At 45.3% G+C, this 18,867-nt stretch overlaps 1 protein-coding gene across 1 annotated transcript in view; it reads left to right on the forward strand.

Annotated features, from left to right (window-relative positions):
- The window catches only part of fut8b (fucosyltransferase 8b (alpha (1,6) fucosyltransferase)), a 102,567-nt gene that overhangs the window by 27,699 nt on the left and 56,001 nt on the right, over nucleotides 1-18,867 (forward strand). The window lies entirely within an intron of this gene.

Here is an 18,867-nt window from a genome sequence, read left to right on the forward strand (position 1 = left end):
AACGATGAGCGTAAAACTTTCACAAATAAATTCTGTGTCTGTGGTATGAGACACATTCTGCAGCGGTCACGCAAGTTGTGGCGACAGTACCACAATGTTGACTGTGTGCATTGTGAGTCCACACCCTATGGTATTTATCACAGAGGGCCTTTGTTGTCTTGAATAAATAGACATATTACTGCGAGTCTAGAGTTCAGCCCACATGGCCGGCCAGCCACGGGCACACGCTCAGTCTTCAAGGGAAAAATATCCTCACTGCTCCAGCTTTTGGACGGGACCACCATGAGTCAGATGAAATATGAGGGCATCAGAAAGAGAGTTTCCATTCGGCGATATTTCGATAAAGACACCTGCTTTAACTAAAAGAAGCGAAAGCAAGTTATTTTTCTTTTTACTTTTTAATACAAGTACACTGAGAAAACCAAGCAGTGTTTGAAAGTGTTGGAAAATTCTGCAACTCACAGCTCAAAAAACTCCCCAACTTCTCTTTCTTATTGATATTCATAGCAGATGGTCTGTAACAGGGTGTTTATAACCAGTGTATTCGCCTGGTTTCAGTAGTTATTAACAATGTCCCAGTTCCTACATCCGCCCTGAAATACCCGAGGTGTCTCTGCCACGGTTTCCCTCTGAAGATGTGACAGAGGGTTGTGCATTTCATTTGAAAAGCGAACCACTGCTTGTGCACCACTGGGATTTGTAAAGTTGAAATCACAAAGATATCTTCCCCCCCTCCCTCTCTCTCTCAGAAATGTGAAACTCGGAAAGAAATAATAATCGAGCGGATTTCTGCAGGGTGAATATTTAGTTGCTAGGCAACAGTTGTTGGCATTCGACAGGAACCCCTCAAGTAAAAGGAAATGGTGAGAGAGGCGGGAGGGTGGGGCTGCGTTTGTGGCGAAACGGAAAAACATGAGTGGATCGAAATAGGCTGTATGGACAAAATGGCAATTTCCCCAGGCCTGAAGTGGATATGTTGTTTTGACAAATTGGCCCACATGCAGGACAGTTGTTTACCAAACCAAGACCATCTGAACAGCATGGCCCACCATTACTGGAACCAGTTTAGAGAGCACTTATTCCAAGCTCTTAACTTTCAATTTTTCTTTTCTTACATGTCTGACAGTGAGCTTTTAAAGTGACGTAAAGCTGCTGTGAATTTAACTTTTTCGATCACTAAAAGTGGGGGGTCTCTGCTAAACACAAAGCTGTCATTTTTATCTTCACACCATGTGTCGCTAACGCGGCTTCCTCCCCCAGCAGCAACTGTAGCTTTCCACGCACAGCCTCTCTCTCCACCGCTGCTTTTCTCTGCTGCTTCATCTTTAGCTTGTCGTAGCCATTAACCCGCCTCTCTGCCCTCTGGCAACCAGCGAAGAAGTCCATGACATTGATGCAGGATTTTCCTAACACGGGTCCCTATCCGAGCCCATTTTCTTCGTCAGATTGTAAGTTCGGATATTTATAATCTCGGGGCACCGGCTAATGGTATTTGCAGAGCGAAATCAGTTTAGTGCGTGTTTTCCGTAATGGCCTTGACTGCGTGGCATTGCCGGCGGCCCTGTCTTGAATGGTGGAAGGATGGCTCTAATTTGGGCTAATGGGTGACTCAGCCGTCATCTTGTGTCCCCTCGGTGGGCTGCAGATGGCTGGTGAGGCATGGGTGCAGGAGCGGATATGCTGTTGCACACGCCCGGCGCACCACATGCATCAAGGAAGTGACACATGCAGCCACCACTGACATTTGTAGAGTGGCGGTGGGCGCGCGCGGGGGGGGGGTCTGAAATGAGGCTTGCTCAGGCATAAGTGCACAAAACACAGAGGAAGAGGTTAATCAGTGGCCAAGCTAATCGAATCATTTGTCATCAGATTAGATTAAAGCATTGAACCTTCCCTCGGGCAATCATCGAGGGAGATATCTGCGGCAGAGCAAGGCGCAGGTATCAAATGGCTGTGAAATGATAAAGCATGCTAAGTGACTGCTGCTTTTGTTCAAACTCCTCTTATCTGCACACGCTTGAAAATACAGACAAGGCGAGCAAATCACTGTGGCAACTGGAACGCAAGGTAGGTGCTAGGCAGGCAATTTTTTTTAGGGATGGAGTCCCTGTGTGCTGGATGCTTGGATTTGTGAAGGGGGGAGGGCGGGGAGGGGGGGCATCGAACAGCACGCTGGATCCCTGGTGGGGCAGCGTCTGACTGAGGCCAGGCAGGAGGAGTGCTGCAGTGGCTAGTTTACATTCCACAGAGTCGGCTAAGCTTCACCAACCTCTGCTCTGCTTAGACATGCACACACACGCACACACACACGCACACACACACGCACACACGCACACACACACGCACACACACACACACACACACACACACACACAGATATATTTGCAATTTTCTCAGAAACACACATTTTCTCCTCCTGTATGCTTCCACCAGTACAAAAGTCCAATACCTCCATCAACCCATCACTACCTATACCACAAGGACACAATCATATTTCTTCTCACATCAACCATGCAGGCAGATAACCAACCACCTCATCTGCACCACCTAACCCCACCCCACCCCCCTTCAATCCCCAGGTAACCTTGGCAACAGCGTCACTTTGCTTCATTGCGGTGGAGGAGGGAGGGAAGGTGATGAGAGGTTCAGTCCCAGGGGAGGAGCCGGCAGGTTTACAACTGTACAGAGCAGAATAGGCTTGCCCCCCCCCCCCCCCCCCCCCAGAGACCCATTACCAGGGGTCAGATCTCTGGTCTCGGGATGGCTCCGCGCAGGCATCTGTGTGCAACCTGTCAAAGATCAGCTGCGTGACCTGAGTACATATGGGGGGCACGCCTGAATGGTGAGGAGGTAACTGGTGTCCACTGGTGTATGAGCTACTGTAGGAACAAGGAGGTTAACAGGCGTCTGCAGGTTCTGCATTTCTTTACATACTGATTTGAGCTGAGCAGCTGGTCCAGGTTTGTTAACGGTCCCTCAAGTGAATTTTGGTTTAGTTTAATTTGGCTTATGGGATGCAGAAAACTTGTATAAGTGTATGTTTTAAGGTGCAATCCAAACAATGATTTTAAGCTTTAATTGGCAGCTTTTGCATTTATGGCTTCAGATAATTATCTTAATGCTGTATGTATAATGAGCACAATGTGAGGCAAAGTGCCTCTAAGCAACTGCCTTTGTCATAATAGTTAGTGCAGGTGCGAGTGATGAAGTGGCTCATATATTGTTTGAGTCGTATTGTCTCTCAAAACACCTTTGACTTGCTATTGTGCAGCTGTACATTTTGTCAATCATCAGTTGTTTTTTTAGCGCCAATGACTAAATCCGGTATCAGATCATTCTGTTTGAACAAAGAGGCAAACTGGTCTAATTCATCTCAATGAGGGAATTGTTGCTGCCTTTTCTTTTGCAGCTTTTGTGATTTTAAGAAGCAGAATTTGCTTTTTTAAATAAAAATCGGTGCTGATTCAAAGGCGAGAAAGCAGTGATACAGTGATTATAATGCGATGCATTTATGATGCAAGATGCAGGGGGAGGATACAATTACTTAACACCTGCAAACTATAATGCAATCAGATGCAATAGCCTTGCAATAAATACTGCTATATTTTTGTGAAGCGTATATTTTTTTAATTATTTGTCAATGTCAAAAACACTGACAAAATACTGTAATCCAGTACATCGTTGCAAACTAAATTTTCAACAATGACTGTAGAGTTGAGTCAAGACTAGAGGTGGGAATCGCAGGGTAACTCACGATTCGATGCGTGATACGTGGCCCACGATAAGGATAATATCATGATACAGTGATTCTTGATATATTGCAAGACAATCATCTACTGATACATCCCAATATCTGAATTTCTTCGGTCAATTTGACGCTGTGAGTCAAAATCGCAGGGAATTTGTAAGTTCAAATATCAATATTTGGCTCCAGCCTCGATAATTGTATTGCACGAATCAAGACGACGATATTTTGCCGTATCGATATATTGTCCCACTCCTAGTCAATACCTCTTTGATGCAATGTCAACATTGTTGTTGGGTTATTGGATCAACATTATAGATCATTAGATATTTTGTCCACCCTTACGTAACCGCACCAGGCAGTACCGTGACAATATTTAAACTATTTAGCATGTTCAAGATGCACAAAGATAATTGATTGTATATTTGTTTTACCAGACTGGCACCGATTGGTTTGGAGTGTAATAGTCCAGTAAATTTGCATTAGCAAGTTAGGTTAACAGTTCTCTTATTAGTTTATGATAAAGTGAAAGTCTTTCCTGCCTGAGCAAAGATGAGATATTGAGCCGACTAAATGAAATGTCAACAAATACACCTCCAATATACAGCCCACTTCAATATGGACATACAACTGAAAATTGATGAAAACAACTGTCAAACAAGTGGTGGGCCGAGGATTTAAGAGTATTTACCAGCCATTAATAAACACATCCCACGCCTGTATCCCCAGTAATTAAAATTGAATGCCAACTATTGGGAAACGCTGCATATATATTGAGCCACGTCCTTGTCTGTGTACATAAACTGGCCAGTTTCTGAGTCTGTTGGTTTTAAAGAAAGCAGAAGGTGCCTCCTGTGTGTGTGTGTGTGTGTGTGTGTGTGTGTGTGTTTGTGTGTCTGTCTGTGTGTGTCTGTCTGTGTGTTTCGGAAGATATATGTTTTTTTGAGCATGTGTGGTCTGAGCCGTGCATGCTTGAGTACGCCTGGGCTGTGTGAGTCCTGCCGTCTCCCCCGTGTCGCCCACGGCTCTCTGATGGAGCCACTGGAATCAAATCAAATCAAGTCAAACTCATTTCATGGCCCCCTCCCACCACCCGCCTCACTCCCACCCCCACCCTCCGAGAAATTCCTCTGACGTCCGTGGCACCAACAAAAATATAAGATGACATTAAGGGAGTGTGTAAATATCCAGCTGAGCGCACAGGAGGACGACACAGAACACATGCCTGCATGCACACACACACACACACACAAGCATCACTACGTAAAGATAATTCAAAGCTGTGGCATGTGACAGGTTGTGCACATTATGTTCCTCCCCCTCTACCCCTGTGGTCCCAGAATGCCTAGTTGAAAGGACCTGTAGCCCAGCGTGTACATCTCTTTTTCTCCCAGGAGACAGCATATAATGAGAAAGGCCTATTATGGGTCCAGCAGGAGCCTGTGTCTCAGTGCTGCTTCTGCTGCTACAAAAGTTACCCGTGAGGTCTTTCTCTTTGTTAGTTAAGGGGAAGAGCAGCCGCAGACGTCCCTCGCTCTCTGCTTGTTAGCCAGCAGTAATGACTAGGCTGTGGGGAGCCAGGCTACCGGGCCAAGGCGCTGGAAGTCTGTTCCCCTCTGCTGGCCCTCAGCTCACCGACAGGAAGAGGAACATAAGCAGACACCACAGAGGACACACAGGGAGGATCAGATCCGACAGACTGGGGAGGCAAGGAGGAAGCGTAGGAGGAGGGAAGTTGATTTCTACCTAAGGACACACCGACACCAAACTAGACCATTACTGCATCACACTCAAGCACACAGGATCCTTCTAGCACCCTTGCTGTGCACAGACCTGGCGTTAGATCAATGCTAGCTGTGCAGTGGCAAGATCAGTGCGGACTTTGTACAAAATATGCTTTGTAGGTTTATGTGGTTCTCCAGGATCATGTGTTCACAGGGATGTGATTAGAATTTCTTAGCCAAATGGCTGTTTGAATGTCAGAACTTTGAAAATGGCAAGGTCTTTGCTCGGGATCTTCCAAGAAAATCAAATAAGACTCCTTTACCAAACCAAATAAAATATTCTAGTGCACGAAAGAAATTTGCGAACTCATTTCATGGTCAAGTTTCTTTGAACCCGTGTTCACATGGTTGTGTCCAGATGGTCTATGTTTATCTATGATTAGTGGCACACACTCTCATATCCTGTTTGCTGTGACAGAGAGGAATCATGATGTCCGTTCATTGTGTGCGCTACACATGAGCAGATCAATAATTCAAAGGGAGACACATGAGCCATCTGCATTACAAAGCAATAAAGCTGCAATAACACAGAATGGCCTGTTTGTCACCATGCCCATTGCATGGTCGCCAGGAAAAGCAAATGGTAGTAATAAATGTTGGGATAAGGATGTTGTATGGAGGGTAAGAGTACTACAAGGGCTCATAAACAATGATCAGTATGAGCGACTGAATCCTGAGGACACAAATGCAGTTGAGTCCAGTGTGTTGGCTTGCAGAGTTGAAATTTTAAACCACTGATGTTGCCTGAAGCTTGGATTTTCAGTTGAAGAAGCATTTTGTTGCTCAGCTTGGCTTGTATCGATAGTCTGTGGCAGGGAAGTTGTTTTGAGCTATGGCCAGAAAGCTGGGGAAGGCGTGCAAAGACAGGAGCATTTTACATCAAATTAAATGTAGCAAATTAAATATTTATTGCACTGTGAGTGTACTGGAGGAGATGGTAGCGTTTTTATCTTCCATTATCATCATTATCTTGCTTTGTAGCGGCTCAGCCCACGGCCATAGTCTACATCCCTTTCGGTGGGTTTTGGTTTTTGTGTAAAGACTCACAAACAACATCTGCAGCAGTGGCAACCAGGCACTCCCTCTGTGCCTCATTCTTCTGCCAAGTCCGCCTACGTTCCCTCTCATCTGCTCAGGCCATCATCCCTGCTACTCCTTCCTTGCTGTTTCTACTGTCGTTGCCTTCCAGTAGACCCATCTTTCATCTGGGCTGTTGACTTAGCACAGACCTTGCCGTTCTGGCACCATGGATTCGCTAAAATGGATTTGAGCTGAGCTAACTGCAGTGCCGAAACACAATAGGCGGTGCATTATTGATTATGTTTGTGATCTAACCTTGGTGCTCAGAAGTAGCTCTCGTCCTCCCCCTCTTCCCTACGCCTATGCATAATTTCTGCAGCAAAAGTGTGAATTTTTTATCCCTTTAATGGAAAGTTGGGGGAACTCTGAGAGATGTTCAATAACTCTGGATTCAGCATTCAATTTAAGCTCACTCTGTTTACCCAGGTGTGGATTCTACCTCTGGAACTGTCAAAGGTCAGCATTACTGACTGAGAGAAAGTCTGTACAAGAGTGAAAAGATAGCGCTCTCTTATAAATAGATGCCATCAATCAGGGGAATGTCCTTCATTTGGCATGCGTCAGTCCTGCAGGGAGAAATGCATATTCAATCTTGAACAATGAGTGTCAGTCACACCACTTTCAACAGACACATGACAGCTGGGTGCATTGGCTGGTTACACACTCGGAGAATAGAAGCTGCAAGCAAGCGAGTGAGGGGGTGAAAGCCCAATCATTTCACAAGGGAACTGAATAAGCAACAAACCAGTTCCCTCCCCAGAGGAAGATTGATGGACTTCCCTGTGCTGTCTAGACTTTTGTCAGGACCGATGTTTAAGACAACTGACAAGATGTACATGTAACGCTACATATATAACATTGCTATCATGTCTGCTGTGCAACATGGCAGACGAGAACTGTCCTACAGAAAGATGAAGGACACAGAGTCTTCCCCTTGGGTCGTCTCTCAGCTGATCCTTGCCACTGGAAGGAATGCACTGCAATGTTGGTGTGTTATTGAAACAAGGATGCAGCTGCTCCCAGTTGGATCGCAATGTTCCACCAGCAGTTGAAGTGTTTAGTCTCTCCCTTCACTTTCAGCTCTTACAAAGTCATGTTGTGTAAAATCCTGTGCTAGCAGCACCAAGTATTAACAAGGCCTCAGAGGTGCCTACACTGGATAGAGAGAAACGCTCCCTTTTGCAGCAATGCATGATTTCATTTCTATATTTTCCTCTGTGGGAGACGGAGTAGTAAACGGAGGGATTGTGTTTGTAGGCGTGATTGCATCAGCTCAGCGTTAGCACAGTCTGGCACGCTGTGTATTGAGTTTTTTCATCTGCTGGTAGTTAATGTGATTTGAGCAACAGGTCCTGCTTAGTGGAAGGGTGTGCCGAGAAGAGAGATGTGGTGGCTGTTTTTTCAGGCTCTGTTAATAGGGATCGGGAAGACAGTGTGCCAGTATTTCTTTTTAATCGCTTTTAGGAAACTTCATACCCTAGATGTGAGGCAGGTTTTTTTCTCAATGAGGCAGGTTTTTTTTTTTGCTTATTGTCCTCTGTAGGAATGCGGAGTTGGACCATTGTGGGCCAAGCCCAAATGACTACTCTAAAAAAGCCTCTGGTTATGGGAAGCCACAAAGGGAATGTTTGCACTGTAGCCTGTAATTGTCAGTTTCATTACACTAACAACCAACGGTATACCGAGTCAAGCAAGTGGAGGCTGAATGCAGTACATGCGATTAGTGTTTCTGTCAAAGCAGAAACCCCTTCGCTGATGACAGCTTGTTTTCCTACAATACAAGAATAAACTCTATTTGAACCAGTCAAACAGAATCGTGCAAACCATCACTGGCATACAAGAACACTTCTTCCATATTATGCATCGAACTGTTACACAATCTATACATTAAGTACAAAAGACTTACAAACAGGTCACATCGAGTGGAAGGAGCATCCAAGTGGAAGCTGATGGTCTGAGCAAACACACAGACGGAGAGACAGAGTAGAAGAGACAGAGGCAACAAGTCAGGCAAACGAACGAGTATGGACCCCAAGCAGAAAACGCAACATGACGGGGACGACGAGCTCTGTCAATATGGCTTGTGTTGTGAAGCAGAGAAGAGGTCTTTAAAGAGACTTCGAAGGAAATGCACAGGGAGTGGTTTAAAGCAGAGGTCATGAGGTGCAACAAGTGGATCTTACCTTGGAAATTGTGTTCAAGCTTTACAAAACTCTAGTAATTTCTGTTTAATTTACCACCAAACTCGGTTACATCCAAGCCCCCTTGAATCCCAACATTGTTCAGTAATTTCTCATCATTAAGTGAGAGCAAGAGTATTTAACGTTTTCTAACAATCCTGACCTAAAGCAAAGCAATTAAATTGAAATTTCCGTGCAGGCTTACCCACTTCTGTTCTAGGCAGGTCCCAGTGGGTTTTGGGCTTTAATGTCAAGCTCTAACAAAAATCTGTGAAGATGAGGAAGAGGAAATGGAGTAAAGAGGAAGCAAGCAAAGCCAGAATAAAGCAATAGGGAGCGGAGCCGAGAGTTGAGAGGAGGACAGCAGTCAGGCAGGAGCACGGCACAAAAAACACCCATCTCAAGTTGTCAATTATTAATTTCGTAGTCGGCTTTAACATTTATTCGTGCAAGTCGCCGCTCCATCAGAGAGGCCAATACGGACAGACCATTGCATGCAGCTGTCGGCAATTTCCACTTTTCCATTTCATCTCACATGCACGTCTTTGGTGTGTGGGAGGAAACTGGAGCACCTGGAGGAAACTCAAAGGAAAAAGCAAACATGGAGGGTGAAGTTGATGCAGAAAAGAACAGAGTGGAGAGTCAGAGGTTTCTTGCTGGGAGGCTGACTATCACTGAGCAGCCAGGGCCATTTACAGTTATCTACAGAATTGACTCATGAATGCGAGGACAGTCATTTTACACAGCTTTAATGTCTAATGCAAAAATTTCTTTAGAATATGTGGCATTTTAAAACAATGGGAATGGTGTTAAATTTCCAGAGGACGGCTTTTGTTTGAACAAATGTCCATGCAGTTATTTTCTAATCAACTGTCTCCAGATGTTTTTCTCTCTTGCCCTGAAGAAGAACAGACTTTAAGGCTGAACAGAGGATGAATAAATAAGTCACTTGTTACCGCTGATGTGTTTTTGCAGTGCGGGGATTTAAGGTCACAGAGCAAAAGGCTTGAAGACAAGAGAATGGAGGTAATGTAGCAGAGAGGAATGAATCTGTTGGAGCTGTGTGTTTCTGCTGTTTATAGAACTCCTTCTCTGTATTAGTCAGGACTCAGGTCCCCTCAGGGAACACTCTTCATCTCCCCCTCTGTCTATGTCTACAGTCGCCATCTTTCTTTCCATTACCACCTCCCTGGCTAGCACTTTTCCTACCACACTGTTTTATTTTCTCCCTTCTGTCTTTCTCTGTGACTGTTTATATTCTTGGTGTGCTTGCCGTCTGGGCATTCTTGTGCTGTTTGCTTCTCCCTCTTCCTTGTTCTTAGTCTTCCTTTGCTGCTTCTGCTAGGTCTCCTCTGCCTCTGCGACTGCTCTCCTCTCCGTCTGCTCTTGTCCCTGGCCATTGCCTCGTCGCTCAACTCTCGGCCTCAGAGAGGACACTTTGACTTGTGGCAGCGGGGGGCTACTTCTCCCTTGAGCCATGGTTTAATGGGAGTTAACCGCTGACCGTAAATCCTGTCGCGGAAGATGAGTGAGGTAGGGAGTGTTCATGAGTTGGGGCGCGGCGCTTATTGTGTTGGAAACGTAACTTATTGCACAAGAGACCGCCAAGCCACCACTGTTCTCGTCAATCTTGACTTTTATTGGGAGATTGCGAAGGGACATCAGGATCATTTTTTCTCACTGTCTACCTCTGTTGCTTGTGTCGCCCTAACCGCTGGCTTCAACCTCAGACACAGTCTTTCTCTGTCTGTTCTCACTGCGCTGCCATTTCAGATTTCTCCCCTTTACTCTCCTGCCAGGCCCATCATTCGCACTGTGCTTACACTGTAGACCATTTCAGTGTGACTTTTGATACCTGAACAAAGAGTGTTTCATAGGTTCAAGCTGCTGGGCATCAACCTGGGAATGCCTAATATTTCTGCCATGGGTGTAATGTTTAGAGCACAGTTTTCCCATCTTTTAAGCAGCTCTCGGTGTGGATTGAAGCCAAATTACATAGAATTGTAATCACGATGTAAGCCTGACCACTTCCAAGTCTTGTTTCAAAGGTCTGATTGTAATCTGAGCGAAATCCATATTCAGTGGATCCAGGCGTATCACATTATGCTCCGGCGCATATTCAGATGATAAAATCACACAATTTAGCGCAGCGTTACACTTCCCTCTCCCTGTCCTCTTTACCTCCCCTCCCCTCCTCTCCTCTCCCTCTCTGGACGCTCTTTTTCTTCTATTATCCTTCTTTCTGCTCTCTCTTGTGTGTTCAGTCAGTCATTAGGCGTCTTTTAAGACACTGAATAAAGGTTGGCACCCTCTGTGTGGGGTCACCACAGGAACCCCCCTGGCCTCCCTCACCACCCCCACCTCTCCATCTCATCCCGGGCAACCCGGGCCGTGAAAGGTCAGCCGTCATTGGGACTCATTACGAGGCACGGAAACTGGAACAGACAGGAAGTGTGTGTGTGTGTGGATCCAAGCAGCAGTATAGCTGAAGGTGGATGGATAATGCAGACCTTGAGCTTCCCCTTCTCTGTTACTCGCGAATAATGACTGTCACGCTTCTTTCATGGCGCTCTCTCTGGCTTTCACAACACTGCTGTGAATAAAGTAAATGATCAATTTGTGATGATGCTTAGTTCCAGTTTCTCCGCAGTGCTCCCACCCCCAAATAAACACTCACTCACGCTCACACACGCACACACTCTGACACTTAATGTCCTCTTGGCTCTAGGCATGATGCATGCAGCTGCTTGAGTGGCATTGACTCTTGCTCTTTTGCCTTCCCCCTCAAACACACACACACACCATTGCAGAGCCAGTTCATCACCCTCACTGACACGGTGAATTTACAATGCTGTCCTTGACCACGTCTGAGCCCCGAGATCCACCTTCACTCGTCAGGAGACAGATTGGGTTGGCAGGTGGGCCCCCCACCCTGGTCCCAGTTTTTATTCGGACATAAAAAGTCATAAAACAGAGGAATGATTGGTTCCTTTTTACTGCTAATCATGTGTCCCTCCGTCCCAATTAAAAACTTGTTTGCATAAACCACCAGCACAAACACCCTCCACACACACACACACACCCAAGGAGGTTTGTGTGTGTGCCACTGTGTTTGTGTGCGTGGGTACCTATCTTTGTGTCACTGTGTGAGTGCACGTGCGCGTGTGAATGGCCGTGCGTGTGTATCCTGCTGTCAGCGAATTCTCCACAGAGATAACCTTGAAGGAGAGGCTGTGTGCTTAGCTCTGATACCGAATGCCAAGCTGCAGCGGGCTCAGCGTTTGCACGGCTGGAACTTCTCTGAGACCTTTAGCCACTTCTGCGAGACTTAATCCCAAAGTTGTGATGATGTGGGCTGACTGCAGAGCTCAGGTGGTGGCCCTGCTCAGATAGTCGGTGCTCAATGATGAAAGCATGACGCTCTGTGAGTACACAGCTCTCTTTGAATAGACCTGACACATTTTCGTGCTCTCTGGTAGCCTTGATTTAGAGATAGTAAATTTCCACATTTTTCTACTTTATCTACATGTCTGAATTCATCTGTTGGTTTGTGCTGCTGCCCTACCGTGCCCTCACACTCCAAGGGGTCTCCAAGTCCCCATCAAATCACTGCAACCAGCTCACCTATGCTGGTAAAATACAGCACTGTACTGGTACAGTTAGGGAAGCGAATCACATTATCACAATATAAACACAAATATAAAGGCCCTTGAAACTAGATATTAACCTGGGGTTGCTCCACAAGCCTTGGCATAGAAGTAAAGTGGTTTTCTTTGCAGAAATTTGCAGCAACCAATTTCCCAAAACCCACTGCCATGCAGTGAACCTGGATCCCTCAGGCCAGGAGGCCTTGATGTGAGCCTTTATTCTCAGTGTGTATGTTGGCAGACAATAATATACTGCAAAGCACCGAACAGCAGTGATTCAAGTCTGATATAGTTAAGAATGTGATGTTTCTGTGGTGCTGGTTGAGCTCAGTTGGTAGAGCAGGCACCCCGCACTGATCGCAGGTTCGATTCCCCATCTGCCAATCATTTGGTGCATGTCATCCGCCACTCTCTACTCTCCACATGTCCTGCTTCTCTTCAGCTGTCCTATAAATAAAGGCAACATTTGAGTCGTTTAAGTACAGGCGTATTGCATTGCATTCAAAAAATCTGCCCTGTTTTTCTGAATTAACGAGACTGCAGATCCGAATGGGCTTTCTGTCTGAAGAACCAGAAAGTCCTGAGGTGTCTGAGTAGAGTCGACAAACTCACAACAATACCATCTATATTACTTAAAGACATGAGTATCTCTTGCTTGTTAAAAATCAAACATCTTGAATCAGACTCTTGATTTTCCTCGCTGACGGTTGCTTTCCTTTTTAGACTGTTTGCCTTCATCTGAGCGTCGAGTTTGTTTCTTTTTCTTTGGATTTTCACTTATTGTTGAAGTCGTATCTGTAGTCATCTATCTTTTCTTTGTTTGTTCAGCCATAGTAGATTACTGTTTACTCGCAACACTTGACCGGAAAACAGCCGCTTAGCTCCGCCTACCCTCTCTGGCAGACCAACAACTGCTGGGTGACGGAAAATGCGTCACAAACTTTTTCCACAGACACCAAGCCCATAAAAAAACGATATACTGGAAATGAAAAAGCTTCAGTGGGCCATGGGCTCAGTCACCATTGTGTTACCTTATTCGGTGATAGTGACTTAAGAGACATTTATTTAAATTAAAAAGTTTGAGATACTTTAACATCAAATATTTGCTCTTACTATCTTCTTATTGTCCAACGGTTAAATGTCTTGCACACAAAAAGATTTTTTATATCAAATTATTTGTGTTTATGTATCTCTGTTTATGATCAATCTTCCCTACTACAGTACTGATAAGTAATAGACGCATACAGGCTATACAATTTCAGGTGTTCTTTTATTTTGTTCTCTTCTTCAGTTCTGGCGTGTACAGGTTGGCTGCCAGCATATTAAAAATGCAGTCTTGAATTCTGTTTTCTGCAAATATTCCCTTCCAGAGAAGTTTTTATCCCTGCCAAAAAATATGATTCTGGTGGAAAAAAACATTAAATCCACTGTTTTTTCTCCATTTTCATTTCAATTTAAAAAGCTACCTCTAAAGTAAGCTACTTCCCTCCAAAACATATCAGAGTCAGCCTTTAAAAATCTGTAATTTGTGTGTTATTGTAAAATGTTACCTCCCTTGCAGGCTTGTGAAACCTCCAATATCACGTAAACAATCGGGGACGTGACCTTGGTGTCGTCTGTGTTAGCTGTGGGCTTTTAATGTGTATGTATTAAAGCCTGGTGCAGTTTCTGCCCTTTACTCTCCCAGCTCACCATCTATCTGTTTTCTTCTCTTCCCCCACGCCGGGCTCTCTCTCTCTTCCATTTAGCTTCAGTTAATGGATTCCTCCACATTCAGGTTAGAAATGTTGTGAAGTAAACAGCAGCTCATGAAATATTAACCACACGCCTGCATGTGTGTGAGGGTGTATGACGTGTGTGTATGTGTGTGCAATCAGGCATACCCAACAAAGCCGGGTGACTCCCACAAACTCATTCAGGGGCACACGCATGCATGTAAGATGTCGGGACGCCCCTAAAAGCTACGGGTGTCTCTGCATCTCGGCTCTGAGCCAAGTGAGAAAGGAAAAGGAGCCGTGGGAGTGGGAGCACTCTGCCGCTGGATGAGTCAGACACTTGCTGATATTCATATTGATGGAAGAAAAAAATCGCAGAGTAACACTCATTTAGTTTGAATGTTTTTGCTGCAAATGGCAGCAAACAGGGGAGCTAACATTTCAGGTTACAATCCTTCTTCCTGAAACATTTGTGGTGTTTTGGGGAATTAATAAATTATGATTCCTTTTTTTATGTCTTTGTTGCATCCATTACTGCGTGCTTTCTTTGGTTCTGAAGAAACGTGTCGCACTGTGTTCCTGTGCGATCTGTCCCCTGATAACTGGGGTAGAGGCTGTAAGGTCGTCGCTTTGACCCTCCGGCCCAGCTGAGGAAACAGCCAGAAAAGCAGCTTATTGGCCGTTTGCAGGAAACTGTGGCAGCACCAGGCTGCTATCAGGTGGAAATGAGCGTAGCTTTATGGCTATAAAGCAGGCTGTTTCTGGAGAACAGCTTGCTCAGCAAAGCATCGCTGGATAAATAATGGTTAAAAATTGCTGCCAGAGTTGGAGATGATGTTCCTCCTGTTGCTAACCTGTAGTCCGAACACCTGCAAGCTTCCCCCTGACGCTGAGAGGCAGGCTCATCAAATAAAACTGCTCGTATACTGGGAGGAAAAATTACAGCTATAGATAATGTAATCTTTCTCTTTGGCATCATTTCAATGCTGCTCTGCATTTTCACCTGATGCTCTCACCCGTCTGCTTTCCTTGCTGTAACACACAGAACATCTTGCTGCATACTAATACACCAATGGAGATGTGAAGCGACACATAGACATGACTCTCTCTTCCAGCCGTCCCTAACATGGAGTGGCCGTGTTGGTGTAATAGAAGCGATCCTCAGCCGAGCTCCATGCATAATTCAGCGTTGGGGCTCATCGCTGCGCTTATTGCCTGGAGACCAGACCGCGCTGATAGATGACCTCTGCTGCGGCCTGAGTCACACTGAAGATTAACCAGCGGGACCGAAAGCAGGTCGCCTCTGCTGACCCCTCAGGCTCCTGCATGTTGCTGCAGCACAGGAGCGTCCTGTGACAGGGTTGACAGCCCATCCCTACAGTTCCCGGGGTGCCACGCCAGCCTTTACCTGCCCAGCAGCGCCCTACAGATGCTGTGACAGCAAGGGCATTGTGGATTTTGAAACGCAAGGTCGAGAGGATGATTTGGACAAGAGGTCCAATTTTCTAACAGCATAGGTCCACTTGTTTCCTCCTCTTATATAAGCTACAAGGGCTGTACATTCAAAGAAAAGCACCGATGTATTTCTCTTTGTCTAGAGAAGCTAAGACCTCACAATCATGTTCCCACTTGGAAGATGAGGGAGAAAGGGCGAAGACAGCGGAATAAAAAAAGAGGCATAATATGACCAGCTTCTCTAAAACCCCACTGTCAGCATTTCTGTCACACAGTCGGACTTAGAAATGATTGCGCCACAGTGGGAGACTTTAATATATTTATTTAAGTGGCATTATTATAATTTCTATTATTTATAATGCCTGTTCGTGGCGACTGGAGGGCAGATGTGAGGGGTTTGAGAAAATGAAAAAATGCTCAGCGCTCGGCTCGCACTGGCTAAATCTCTGGTGGTATCTTCATCAGTGGAATAAATTGCAGTTGAGTGTCTTTTTTCTCTGTAATCGGGCCACATTCTGCTGACACAGGGCTCCGTAGATGTCTCCTCATTCTTTTAGTTATGAAGCACAGCCATCTGAAACTATTGAAAGACTCACCCTGAATGCATCACAGCCAGGGCTAAGCTGAAAGCAGTGCCAGCCAAAAATCTTCATTCATTCTGTGATGGCTGTAAATTTTAAACCGATAATCCTGCATGTTTTCACCCTCTGGAGTAAACCACATCTCTTTAGTAATGATTATCTGATGCTTGCAGTGGTGAATTACATGCGGTTGATCTCAGGTTGTGTTACCTCACCTCTACACACTGTGTGCTTCTAGTAATGTGACCAGATTAGCTTAAACTGTTCCACCCAAAATGAGGGTGAATATGCTTTGCTATTAATAGCACATTAGACTGTGTAGCAATTTCGGCAAAAGTGTGAGATCAGCAGACTCCACTGCCATTTCCAACAATCGAAAACCCATATTCATGACCTTTAGTGTGAAGGATGTGTTTTTCAATGTGCCTGCTATTTTATACCTGATTATGCGGAATCGTTTTGCGTCGCCCTTGATGTTAATGATGTTAGATTTGTGTTTCAAGGCTATTAAAGGGGCGTTCCAGCAATTGAGTATTGCTTTTCCATAGAGTTGGGGAACCTGCATGAGACGAATTTAAAATGGATTTAGCAAAATCAAAGCAACAGGGGGCGAAATATGCTCAGTTTTAGCCCCTTGTGTGAGAGAAGCATCACAAAAGCTGGATCCTACAATTCCCATAATGCAACCTCCATGGAATTTTTAGTTGAGACCCTACCTGTCTGTTAAAGGCTGTCATCATTCTAATTGACCCTTCTCTAAGTCCCATCCCCCTTGGTTACTGTTGCTACGCCTGTCAAGCTTTCGCACCGGCATGTCAATATTATGAGATGTTCTAAGGGAAATAATAGCAAATTTCTGGAAAAGTATCAGAGAGAAGTCGACAGAAAGGACGACAATATGCATTTGAAAGCTGCATCCGGAATAGAATTTGTCAGTGGAGTGTTGAGAGTGAAGAGGACATAAATATCGAGGCAAAAGCTGGCCGGTCCCAAGCGTCAGGCACCCCATGTCTCGACAATTCATGTTAAGGACAATCATACACAAGAACAACAATGTTCTTGCACAGCAGGGTATGTGACAACAAGGCACAAACCAAGGGATGGTAAAGTAAAGCATGCACCCCCCACACACACACAAAAACTTTGAGGATATCTGCTGTCAGACTTGCAGATTTGGCGTTTCTCTTTGTTCTGAAAGCTTGACAGGCCTCCCGCGCCTAGTTACTGTTGCTAACGTAGGATTGGACAGTGGCCATTCAAGGGAGGGGCTTAGCGAATGGTCAATTCCATGGGTCAAGTTTGTAACCTGGGTTTTTCCGTCGGGTATCTTTACTCTACAGCTTAATTGAAGACAATCATTTTGTCAAGACCAGATTAAAAATGCTAAATTAAGTGAACCGCACCTTTAAATGCATCTGGCTTCCTTCTGCTTTTGTTATAGTTGATTGTACAGTGAAGTTGATCATTTTCTTTAGCTTTTACCTCTTTTATCCGGACAGATATCACTGAGAAGGCCATTAACTGCAAGGAGTTCATGTTAATTTCCCCAGAGTTCTATTAATACAGCAGTAATATATTACTGGCTTAGCCTGACTTTCAAGTATAAGGAGAAGAACCAACTAGAAGTGTTATCTCCCAAAATTTCCCATATCCTATTTGGCAGCAGTTGCCTGCCTCATCCCACAGTTTTATATTTATCAGTTTTAGTCTACTGAACACAAACCTCATTATGGCTCCTCAAACACAGTGACAAGGGCTTTTGCAGGCTGCCTTTTAGTAAAGTCCCAGTTGTGCATTAGCTGGTGGAGTGCTATCCTCTTGCAGCTCTTATTTTCCATAATAAAACACAGCTCAGCACATCTTTGTGCTGCATGCATAAAGAGGAGCCACCCTCGTGTCAGCCTAGGTTAGTCGCGAAAGGATCAGCGGCAAGGAAGGAACGTCTGTGCAGATTTCAATAATCCCACATCATTCAATAAGAAATGAAGGAGCGGAGTCTGCATCTCATTGTCTTTAGCGATCTTAGCTGCTGTTTTCTGGGCGGTTTTCACCAGTGAAGCATGAAAATTCTCTCTGGAATTACAGCATGGCACCATTTATGTCCTACATATCAACTATGCTGCCATGGTAAACATGATGAGGTACTGCTAACCTACTTCTGCGCTGCAGGGCGAACCCCAGCAGGAACACTTCCTCTCTCCATTACTCACAGGCAGAAGCACCAGAGACACTGCAGCTTGTCAATCAACCTTACCCCACCGCCACCACCACTCACATACAGTCTAAGATGTTTGGCATTATTCCAGCACGCTGTGGTACATGCTCCGAGATGATAGCACTCATACTCACACACTTTTAGATGTTGTGCACTCACACACCTGCCAGTCTTCATCCCGTCACACGACCAGTCTCTGTTGCGTGGCAGGGCTTTGTTGGGGAGTTGACAGCGAAGGTTGCTTCATAAACCCGGCACGCGTCCACCTCCGTCTCCCCCGCTGCTCTGCGATGAAGGGAAGTGATGATCCAGGGATTTTTCGTTCCCTCTGCTCCATTGAGCTCACCGTATCACCTTGACAATGTTGCATTCTGGCACGGAGGCTTCGGGGAGGGCAGCGGGCACTTTGGGGAGCAGGAAATGCTCGGGGATGTTTTGTGGGATTTAGCCGCCTCCAAACAAATC

Source organism: Semicossyphus pulcher, unplaced genomic scaffold (genome assembly GCF_022749685.1).
Source record: "Semicossyphus pulcher isolate SPU_LCO1_2020_fin unplaced genomic scaffold, fSemPul1.0.p SCAF_11, whole genome shotgun sequence".
In the NCBI taxonomy this organism is placed as follows: Eukaryota; Metazoa; Chordata; class Actinopteri; order Labriformes; family Labridae; genus Semicossyphus; species Semicossyphus pulcher.